General features: G+C 36.1%; 1 protein-coding gene across 1 annotated transcript in view; it reads right to left on the bottom strand.

Moving 5' to 3' along the window:
- SLC39A8 (solute carrier family 39 member 8) overlaps positions 1-12,267 on the bottom strand; it is a 67,988-nt gene that overhangs the window by 22,750 nt on the left and 32,971 nt on the right. The window lies entirely within an intron of this gene.

The following is a 12,267-nucleotide window of genomic DNA, read 5'->3' as shown; positions in this document are numbered from 1 at the left end:
TAATTTTCATGTTACTAACTAATTAGCACACCTAAGAAGGAGAACAAATAACATTCAGAAATGATGCAATTTTTGTGAGAAAATGTACTGAATTGTTTATTTCATCTTTCACCCTGCTCTAACACTCCCAATTCTAAAAGTACACAGAGTAACTCTGTATAGATTATCCATACTTGGTAATAGTTTAGAAAAAAAATTCCAATAAAATTTAAAACTGAGAAAAACACTTAGTAAATTCTGAATAATGATAGAACTTTCTTAATTTAATTAAGGGTATTATTTTTTTAAAGAAAGACAATTGAAGCAAGCAACCTACTGAACTTAGAAGCATTCCCATCAAAGTCAGAAATAAGACAAATTGCCAACTATCACTACTTCTACTCAGCATCATCTCATGAGTCCTTGTCAACTTAATGAGACAAGAAAAAATATCAGTTATAACAATTGGAAAAGGAGAACAAAAGGGTTGATTTTTCCTTTAATGTCTATATAGAAAATCCAAAAGACTAAGCAAATAAAACACAAAAAATAGTAGGAGAGTTCAGCAATACAAAATCATTATACTATCAATATAATGTGTGCACATATTAGTAATAAATAATTTAAAAATATAGTAGAAAATATATATATCATTTAGAATACCTGCAAAGCTACAAAGTAATTAGGAATAAATCCAACAGAACTATTTACATGGAAAATTACAAAATAAAGAAAATCTAAAATATTATAAACAAGTCAGTTGTCTCTCAATTGATCTGTAAGTTCAATATAATTTCAATAAAAGTCCCCAAAATAACACAGATATGAAAAACAAAGACAAATTTTAAATTAAAAACAAAAAAGTTAGGAACCTAGTTTTAGAAGCTCAATGCTAACTAAAAGGATAATGAAGGTAGTGTTGTTTAGAATAAAAATTTTTGTGGTATAGGGCAAGAAGAGAATAAAAGCCCTCATGCAGTCCTAGCCAGTTTGGTTCAGTGGATAGAGCATCAGCCTGCAGACTGAAGGATTCTGGGTACAAGGGTACATGCCTCGGTTGTGGCTCAATTCCCAGTAGGGGGCATGCAGGAGGCATCCAATCAGTGATTCTCTGTCATCATTGATGTTTCTATCTCTCCCTCTCCCTTCCTCTCTGAAATCAATAAAAATATACATTTTTTTAAAAGTCCTTATGTAGACACATTGATATATAGAAACTAGATATATGGCCCATCCAAAAAAAGAAACTAAGATAACTGCTTATCTATACACAGGCCACCCCAAGGGACCCACCCATGCACAAATCTGTGCACTAAGCCTCTAGTAAAAAATAAAATTCCACTTGGGAAATTAAACTTTAAATTTTTTTAATGGAAGAATATTATCTTTACTTTGGCAAAGGAAAGATTTCTTAAACAGCTCTCAGAGAGTAGAGAAGAAAAGTACTGACATGCTGCCTATGTCAAAATTAAAACTTTTAAAATATATATATAATGAACTATGTGAAAAGAAAAGTCAAAGACTCCAAGAACATATTTTAATCCATTTAATAAGATTAGGATCTAGAGAATATGAAAAACTCCTACCAATGACTAAGACACTCCTTGACTTCAGTCAGGCTCCTCTGAGCCCTCTTCTCCACTAGGTCTCAGGCTTGGGCTTCTCTGTCCATCTTTGCTGAGTCCAGTTTTAGCAAGAATCCTGCTAAGGCAGCTTAACAAGAATTCCTTATCCTTGACCATCCTGGCCTGCCTGCAGCAATAATCCTATTAAGTTGATTTAGCAAGAGTCCTCCTTGCCCTTGATGTCTCCGCTTAGTAATTTTCTATCCACTGACCTCCTCACTCGCCTATCAGCTATAAATCCTCAACAGTCATTGCTGTATTCTGATGGAGTCCAATCTCTGACTTCTATAGAGTCAATCCATATTGTTACAGTCTTGGTGAAAGTCTTCCTTGCCATGTTAACAAAGGTTTCTTTAACACAAATCAAGTAAAAAAGACAAACAACTAAAAACATGTGAAATAGGTGAACAGGAAACACAAAAGAAAACTTTTGACCACTAAGCACATACAGAGATGTTCACGTTTGCTAGTAATCAGAGATATGCAAAGACAAATCACAAAAAGATACCATTTCAAACTCATTAAATTGGCAATAAATATTTGAAAGTCTGAAATTTGCGAGTGTTGTCCAAGATGTGGAGAAAATCTGAATTCTCTTCTGCTGTTGATGAAAGTGTGACTAAACATAGAAGGTAGAGAGCAATTTGTTGTTATTCAGTAAAATCACAGTAAAATCACTGACCCATTTCTTACAGGTCTAGCTCTGTAGCCAAACCTTTCTCACAGAGATTCTGCAGGACAATTAAGTTTTATGCCTTGAGGTATCCATTACACATAGTAAATTAATTTATCTTTTGTGCATGTAGAATGCACTATGCATTTTGTGCCATCTGTACAAGGACAGAGAAAATAGTCACAAATTGTTTTCTATGGGGCTTACTTGTCTCACAACATCCCAGTTGAGAAAAGACCAATGGTTCTGAATCTGAAACGACCTAAATGCCACCCCAGGGCATTTAGAAATGTGAAGGTAATGGGGACTATTTTTTGGTTGTCATTAATGACTACAGTGCTGCAACTGACAAATAGTACCCTGGGAACCAGAAATGCTTAGCACACTACAATATACAGGAAATTTTCACACAAAAAATTGTTTTACTCAAAATGCCTTCAGCACCCACCTCAGTCCTAGGGAAGCTCTCATACACAGACACAATGAAATGTGGGTAAGAAGGGTACATAGCAGCATTACTAAAGCAAAAAGCAAGAAAAAAATCATCATCAGAGGAAATGGAAAACAAGTAGTAGTAAAATCACACAGTTCAAATGAATGTGTGGTGATTGTGGGGACAGGAGAAAGGTGGAAGAGGGCATAGAGGCAATAAATGGTGACGGAAATAAAAATCAAAGTAAGTGTTGTATCAGAAAAAAATAAAATAAAGACAACATAACACACAAAAATGAAAATAAAAGTGTATACTTTTTTATTTTAACACTTCTAAAGTATTAAAAGCATAATAAAATTATAGAAATTGCTAATGGCCAGAAATGAATGAATGAGTGAATAAAATGAAATAGAAAAACTAGCACTCAAATTAAGTTAGAAACCAAGCAGGTTTTTGTATTTTATCCTGATAATTCACAAAAGGTTTCTGTCCACTGTGAGTAGGACTCTGAGTAGATTTTTAAAGGTTCTTGGCAAACAATGTATAGGAAAGGAATTAATCAAGATTTCTCTCCAATGTCTAGGGAATTGAGAGGACATCTCTTAGAAAGTCTTGTCTTTGAATGCTTTTTCTTTCTTTTCAATTTTACTTCAAAATATTCCTTTATTCAACAGAAATTAGACTGGGGGAGAGTACTATATACAGAGGGGGAAAAAATCCCCAAAAGTCTAAAAGTTATAGCCAGAAGTCATATTTAATAACATTTTAATTACGTTTGCATGGACCTGAAAGCACATATCAACAAATTGAAATGATAAACTCCACAAAAATACTAACCATTTAAATGTTGATCAGACAATTAACTAAAATCCTATATAATAAAAGCCTAATATGTAAATTGACCAAAAAGTGAAACAACAGGTCTTTGGGAGGCAGGGCTGGTGAATGGGCAGCACCAGGCCAGCCAAGGTGGGTGCCAGCAGACAAAAGGAAGGGAGGGCGATTGGGGGGAAGGAGGAAAGCAGCAACCAGCAGTGGCGTTGGGGCAATGGAAGTCAAGGCCAACTGCTCACCTACTGGCTCAGTCCCCCATTGATCAGACCATGGATTGCCTCCCACAGAGGGAGGACAGACTATTCCCCCTGGGACATCCCCCAAGGTTCCCAGTCTGCAAAAGGGTGCAGGATGGGCTGAGCCCCCACCACCATCACCACCACCAAGTGCATGAATTTTCATGCACCAGGCCTCCAGTGTTCATTATAATAGCAGTCCCTAAATGACCCTTAAGTAACCCTTAATAGATTAAATAGTACAGATTTAGGTACCTTTCAAAGCACTTCTATGTACATTATCTTATTTCATTCTCCCAGCTAACCTAGTAGTTGGTAGTAAAAACATTCTTTCTTTATAAAATTTCCTTGTCAATGGTGAAGCAACCAACCTCCCTGAGTGAGATCAGAAATGTCCTCGCTGGCCAAGTGATTGGCTAATTAAAGGAGTTACAACAGAAGGCCCTAAGTCCCTCCTCATTTAGTGTATCAACAATACTTTTGCCAAATTTACATGCCTGGGACACAGTTCTATCTGAGAAAACAAAAATAGTTCTTAATGACTGATTTCCCTCTTTGGCAAGTTGCTCTGACTACTTCAAACCTTTCCATTTGAGTTCTAATTTAATTTAGATCACAATACTATCTCTAGTAGTGTGATTTTACTCACTAGTACTCTGTCTCATCTTTTTAAAAATTATGATTTTTACCCTTGTATCACTAAATTTATCTTTGTAATTAAGCTATATAAATTTTTATATCCAGATTTAAAAATTAATAGCATTAACTACAACCCTTAATTCAATTTTAAGAGATTTTATGCACTCCAATTATTTCAATAATATGACAATCAAATAACTTTCAGACTTAACAAAAGTGTCATCATTTTAATGCCCTTTCAAATGCACCGAATGTATCTGAGTGTAACGGAGTGGATAGCTGAATAACTCTGATAGGGAATCTGTGGGGCGAAAACTGATGATATCATTCAAATGGCAAGTTAAATTGTTCTTTAAAGTTTTATTCCATTAAGTGGGAGTAAAGGTTTTAAGTTCTCTTAGACTGTCTGACAGAGGTCAATGGCAGGTCTGCAAGCATTTCATTCAGAAGGTTATCTTTATTACCAAATGGCCTTCACATTTTAAACATCAAACCTAGGAAAAGTACTCAAATTGTAAAAATAAATAAATAAATAAATAAAATAAAAATAAAAATAAAAACTAATAGAGATGAGAATGCATGGAATTCTGTATGTTTTATCCTCTCGATGTGTTTCTCTGTCCCAAAAGAAAAATACAAATAGCGTCAAAAGCCTTTATGATTTAGTACAAAAAGTCCTCTTCTAAATGATGATCTGTAAGTAATTAAATATATAGATTTAGAAGTTATTCCCAGAGTAATGAAACTTAAAGTGACAGGATTTGATGGATTACTATGATTAAAAAGTAAGAAGAAAGAAGAAAAAAGTTGGTGAACAGAAGAAGAGAAATATATAGTTATCATAGGCATGCATACAATGTATCAAGCACATTGTTACAAAGTTGTCCCATGATAAATTACTTAATTTTTACCCCCAAAAAATAATTACTTTAAGGATGTTTTCTTATCATTTAATAGATGAGCAAACAAAGGTGCACAGATGTTAATTTTCCACTAGTCATACAACAAACATTTTATTGCTAAAATGCAAAATGCGAACCTCTTGCTTTCTCCTCTAAACCTACTGGGTCTGCAAAAAAGATAAACAAATAAGAAAGAAAGAGAGAGAGAAATTCAAAAACTAAAATAGCGGCAGAAGAATAATACTACATCAAGAAAACGACTAACTAATGAGCAATTCCAAAAGGTAGGGAATGGCTTTCAGTGTAAAATCTGCCTTTATATTCAATAGTATTTAGTCAATAATAGACACTCAAGTTTCTACAAGAATGCCTCTGGGGGAGAAGCAAAAAATGATGAGTGTTAAGATTATAGCATGCTGCCTAGAAAAATCACTGGTATCAATCAAAATAGAACAGATAGATGTTTTTTAAAACGTACACAATTCAATGTTTGAGGCTATGATGAAAAAGAGGAGGGGGCATGTAAAGGCTGCTCAGCAGGTGGAAATCAGGCAGTGCCCTGCAGGGTAATGGTTAACCACATGGACCTTGGAACCAGGGTGACCAGGTTTAAATCTTAACTCGGTGCCTGTGTGACCCCGGCTCAGTTACTTAACTTCTCTATACATTGGTTCCCATGTCTTTAAGACGGAGGTAACAGCTGTGCTTACCTCGGAGAGTTGTTAGTTAGGCATCAATGAGTTAATATATGTAAAGCAATGAAGACAATGTCTGACACAGTAATTTCAGGATTAGCTGGTCTTTCAAGAAGTTGAACAGTGACCAGCATAAAGAAGTAGAACGTTTGAGAAATCTTGGACAGTAACAAAGTCAAGAAGAAGGGAAAAAAAGAGTAAGGTAGAAAAGATGAGAGCGTGCTTGCAGACATGGGGAGAAGGAGAGATTCAGGAAAGGTATATGACAGCAGGAAGATGAGCACATTGGGAAGAACTGGCCTTAAAAAGAGGAAGGATGCAAGTTCTGACACAAAAGGGAAGGTAGAGAACAGATAAGGAAACAGCAGTTTTCCAGGAAGTAACAGATAAGATGACACGCAAAAGTCCAAATAACGATCCCAGTCTCTCCACTAGATGGAGAAAAGGTAGAAGGGAGGATTTTAGGGAGTAATGAAAAAAAATTTTAAAAAATTGTTCTTAAAAATATGAAAAGATAGTCACTAATGATGAATAAAAGCGCTGTTAATATCAGTGAAGTGTGGGCTAATTCAAGTGGAGTCAGGCACCAATTTTTATGACTTTCACAACATTATTGCCAGAGGAAATGGCCTGGTGTGGGCCACGAGGCAGAGATGGATCTGGTGAGAGCAAATTTCACCACTAACCAAGCGCACCCAGAATTCCTCCTCCTGATTGTCTAGGTACATCATCTGCCTCTAATTAAACTAGCTTTTCTGTAAGCAGCAGGCAATGAAAACCACTCCTTATATCATTTTATTACCTATACTAGAGTGCTAGAGACCTGGTGCATGAAATTTGTGCACAGGAGGGGGCTGTCCCTCAGCCCAGCCTGCACCCTCTCCAATCTGGGACCCATCAAGGGCAATCGTATATCCCTCTTACAATCCAGGACTGCTGGCTCCCAACAGCTCACTTGCCTGCCTGCCTGACTCCCCTAACCATTTCTGCCTGCCAGCCTGATCTAACTGCTCCCCTACTGGCCCAATTGCCCCTAACTGCCCTTCCCTGAAGGCCTGCCCCCTCCCCAACTGTCCTCCTCTGCAGGCCTGGTTCCCCCCAACTGCCCTCCCCTGCAGGCCTGGTTACCCCTAACTGTCCTCCCTTGCAAGCCTGCCCCTCCCAACTGCCCTCCCCTGCAGGCCTGATTCCCCCCAACTAGAATAGCACCAAGTATACGTTAGGTACTCAGTAAATATTTGATGAATGAATTGAGTGTTTTTAAAATCTGTTAGACTCTCATAGAGACCCAAGAACATCAAATAGATTATCTTTATATTGGTACAGTATCATTTCCTGCCAGTATGGACAAAGTATGTCTCCCGAACATCACCTTCCTCTGCAGCTCAAGTCTTCTTCACTGCACCTCCATTTTAAACATAAAATTTACAATAGTCAATTTCTAAAAATGGATGATATTCATATTCTTCTGTAAGGGAAAATAGGTGGTTCATGTCAGTTTATATTTATTAGCATCCATTCCTAAATGAAAGCACAAGAGGTTTTCATTTAGAAAACGAAACTGATTACAGTCCAGAAGTGCGCTAGATGGGCCCTCTAGTGGCCTTGAAGAGCTTACACTTTCCAAAATCCCTAGCATTCCTAAGGAATTCACAATTAATAAATACTTATATGTGGAATATAAAGAACAAAATTAATGAACAAACAAAATACAAGCAGACTCATAGATACAGTTGGGGAACTTGGTGCAAAAGGAGAAGGGATTCAGAAGTACAGATTGGTAATTAGAAAATAGTCAGGGTTGTAAAGTACAGCACAGAAAATATAGTCAATAATATTGTAATAACTGCCCTAAATGGTTTGACTCAGTGGATAGAGCGTCGGCCTACGAACTGAAGGGTCCCAGGTTTGATTCTGGTCAAGGGCATGTACATTGGTTGCAGGCACATCCCCAGTAGGGGGTGTGCAGGAGGCAGCTGATCGATGTTTCTCTCTCACCGATGTTTCTAACTCTCTATCCCTCTTTCTTCCTCTCTGTAAAAAAATCAATAAAATATATGTTTTTAAATATACTGTAATAACTATGTTTGATGCCAGGTGGATACTTGAAATATGAAGGGACTTTATAAAGTAAGTAACTGTCTAACCACTATGTTGAACACCTAAAACTAATATAAAATAATATTAAATGTTAACTGCAATTGAAAAAAGTGTTCTTTTAAACAATTAGTAAACACAGTCCTTCTAAAGCTGTAGATTCCTGGAAAAACACAGCTGGCTGCACAGATGCTGTAATGACTTCTCCACAAGACTATACAGTAACTAGAGAGAAAAGAACAAAGCAGTGGTTTCACAGGGTGAGATGTGAAACATTACCTAGTGGCAATGACTAAGAAACTGGAGAAATGGAATCTTGTGCTCCCTTCTTCCCTCATAACTGTCTTCTTGTGATCCCCCTGTAACACCCACTTTTCCTGAAAATGCACATGTTCCTGTGTGCGCACACATCCCACAAGGACTGCAGCTTCTCACGTATTGGGTCTGGAGCAAAGGTACTAAGGAAGTCCCATATCATTGGTATAAATATTAAGACATTACAATCGAGCTAACAAATTGTAAAGTAAAATATCTTCTACCCTCCTCGGGTGATCAATATGCTTCTATAGCAATACAATTTTTAAAACTTTGTGTAAAGCTATAATTTTTATATGACCAGATATAAACAAAATTCCACAAGCATCTAAATGTCAATGTTATTGCACATCTGGGCATTCTGTGATGGACCAGAATTGTTTGGAGGAATATCAATAGAGACATGCATTTTAACTATACTGTAACAATTCATTGTTCTTCCTACACTCTAGCAAAATCATGAATCATCTAGATAGTCACAAAATGGGTGTTCTATTGATAGTAATGTCAAATTAAATGACTTTTCAAAACTCACTCTTAGATAGGTTCTTACTCCTTGCAATTTGGAAAAAACTTCCTTCTGTGGAAGCAGTAGCTACAGGAATCATCAATGAAAATATTAAGGCAATATGTGGACTCATAAATGATCCATAAATTTCACAGCCGATGATTGATCATTGTAATAGGGTCATCTGGGTTTAATTATTTACATAATCTAAAATATTAAAAAATATTTTAACTTTTTTATTAAAATCACTTAGAGCTCAATACCTACTGTTTCTTAAAGTTATATCTAGATCCTTGTGGTATTTCTTAATTTCTATTTCTTTGAATTTTTTAATGCAATATAATGAGAAAACTGAAAATAATTGTATTTTGCTCAATTTGTTTAAATCTCTCTTCATTTAAGACTATATCTTCAACCAAAATGACCTCAAAATAATCCCCATATTTTGTCAGGACTGTTTATATGGAGCATCTCAGGGCCTGGTACATGGTCATCATGCTGGTACCCACCTTCTCTGCCTTCAGTTTGACTTCTTATTCCTGGAAGTATATTTCCAGAACCCAAGCTTCATTCCACCCTCACTAGATTGGTAGTTTACCTACGGTATGTATACAATTCCTCAGTTGTTTCTATTTGGAATAGTAAAGAAATTGTGTTACTGGCCTCTCGCATTGATGTCAGGAAGTACAATTTAGCTTCCAGATCCCTCATATGTGACTTGTTTGATTATTTTCAAAACTTTTAGATCATTCTTTTCCTAGATATTAACATGGCTGGCTCTTTTTCATTAACCAGTTTTCCATTGACCTCTTAAGGGACCTTTCTTTCTCTTTTAATATGTTTTTATAGGTTTCAGAGAAGAAGGAAAAGGGAGAAACATAAATATTGAGAGAGAATCATTGATTTGCTGCCTCCTGCATGCCCCACACTGGGAACCAAACCTTCAACTCAGGCACATGCCCTGATTGGAATAGAACTGATTGCCAGGTTCATAGGTCAATGCTCTAGCACTGAGTCACACTGGCTGGACTCAAGAGACCTTTCTTGATCAGGCAATCAAGCTCCCACATCACCAAGTTTTATTTTTATCCAATTATTTATTGCTAACAGATATATTCTTGTTTTGCACTTTTCTATGCTGTTTTTTTTTTTTCCAGCTGAATAATCTATAAGCTCCACAAGAATTTGTTCACTTCTAAATCCCCAGTGCCTAGAATAGTGAAAAGATATCAATAAATGTTTATTGAATCAATGAATGAAAGCCTGTAAACTAGCACTACAAACAGGAGTAAGAATGGCCTTTTGATTGACATTCCTAAAATATGTAAAACAGGATCATGTCTAGGACCCCAACTTTGTCACATTTGCTGCAAACATGTCTTCTGGTCATAGTGAATTATAAACCAGGAGCCTTAAAATTTAAAACTAAAATCATACTGGAAATATCGAGGGAACAGTAAAGTATATGGTTGTCTAATCATAAGCAATAGACCTGAAACCAATACAAAATAAAATTGGAAGTGGGGGATTTTAAAAAAGATAAAAAAATTAAAATCAAACTTTTGAGCAATTCAATTTTTGGGCCTCAGACAGCAATTCTCTGGGGGCCAATTATTTTCTTTACCCTATAAAAAAATTAATATTTATTCAGTTAAGAGCCAATGTCATCTTGGTTCCAGTAGAGCAGTGACATGAGGAATACTTTCGGCATGGTGTGTAAGAGTTCAGCCTTCAATATCAAAGGACCTCATTCCTAATCCAAACGTGGCCATTTAGGATCTGTGTGCCCTTGCATTTGTTATTTAACCTCTCTAAGCCAGAGTCTCCTAATTATAACACTACTTGTCACCTTGGCTATTATGAGAATCAAATGATATCATTCACCTAAAATTTAGGTGTGGTTCTTGAGCACTTAATAAATGTTAGTTGTAATTATTGTAACATATCATCTATTTAAACATTTCCATATTCTTTGCAAAATCTTGGCTGAAAGCATCCTTCATTACATTGCATGAAATTATTTTCTCTCTCAGCTTAGTGGAAACACAAACTGCCTCTTCAAATGCACTTGAGATTTTCCTTAAGCAGTTGGAGGAGTATATGACTGACCATGTTTTCTTTCCAGAAAGAAATTCAGGTCATTTTCCATAATGACCTTTTCAAATACCTTTTTTTCTACCTTTTTCTCCCTTGGCTGGCTTTCCTTTTGATCTCTCTCTTTTTTTTTAATTGTGATCTTTTGTACTGCTTTTAACTTTGTAGCTTGTGAATCTGTCATTTACGAGCTGAATGACTCTGGAGAGGTTATTTAACATCTAGAGCTCCACTTTCTTAGTCTGTCAAATGAGAATTGTTGTGGACACCAATGACACTATTACCCCAGCATCCTTTTTAATACTCACTCCTCTACAGCATCCATATTCCCTGGGGACCATATAAAGGGCCCAAACCTCTACACACTTGGATTAGTCTAGAAGTAGACATCTAATTCAAATGAATCAAGAAGACCCTTGCCAGGAATTCTGTATTTGAGACCGAAAGAGTCAGGTCAGTTTCCTTTTGTAGCTGAAATTATAAAACTTAAATCTCGGGAGTTGCTAGTGTCTGTGTTTCACGCTTCTTTAGGAATGGGTACATGATGAAGAAGAGCATGCAAAGAGGAGAAGACAGGGTTCTGATGGTTCTCATGGTCCCTAGGTTCTTGCTTTTCCTAGAGTTGGGCTATTCCATTAGACATTTGCTATCTTCTCAATAAATTCTCTTTTTGGCATCCGTGATTTGGATTTGATTCCCATCACTTGAAACTGAAATACTCCTAATATAAAGAAGACAAACCCTATTTTGAACAGGTATTATAGAAAATAAATGAGGTAAAATATATTTAAGTGCCTAGCATGCAACCTGGCATATGATATTTGTTCAAGCAATGATACCTACTGACGTTATTTAGAAGATGAGTATACAAATTCTAAGTCAATTTAATTACTGAAAATAACTTTAATAGTTTACACATCTTCTTTCTTCTTACAGTTTCAAAATATCTTAAAGGGATTATTTGGTTTCAGATACATAAAGAATTGCAAAATAAGAGAAATGCTTTGATTCATGTTGCTACATATCATTGTATAAATCTAAGTGGTTTTTACATAGTTAAACAATCTTAGAGAATAGTGAAGCCTCAGATACAGTAACCCACAATGACTTGCTGAACTTACTTGCTTAGAGTAAACATAGGGAAGGAAAGGGTAAAATAATGCAGACTTACCTTTTACTTACCCCACACATACAGGAATAAGTCTGATCCACTTAAATGTACAAAATACTGACATGG

This window comes from Pipistrellus kuhlii, unplaced genomic scaffold, assembly GCF_014108245.1.
Source record: "Pipistrellus kuhlii isolate mPipKuh1 unplaced genomic scaffold, mPipKuh1.p scaffold_m20_p_1, whole genome shotgun sequence".
Classification (NCBI taxonomy): domain Eukaryota; kingdom Metazoa; phylum Chordata; class Mammalia; order Chiroptera; family Vespertilionidae; genus Pipistrellus; species Pipistrellus kuhlii.
This window is presented reverse-complemented; position numbering and strand designations above follow the sequence as displayed.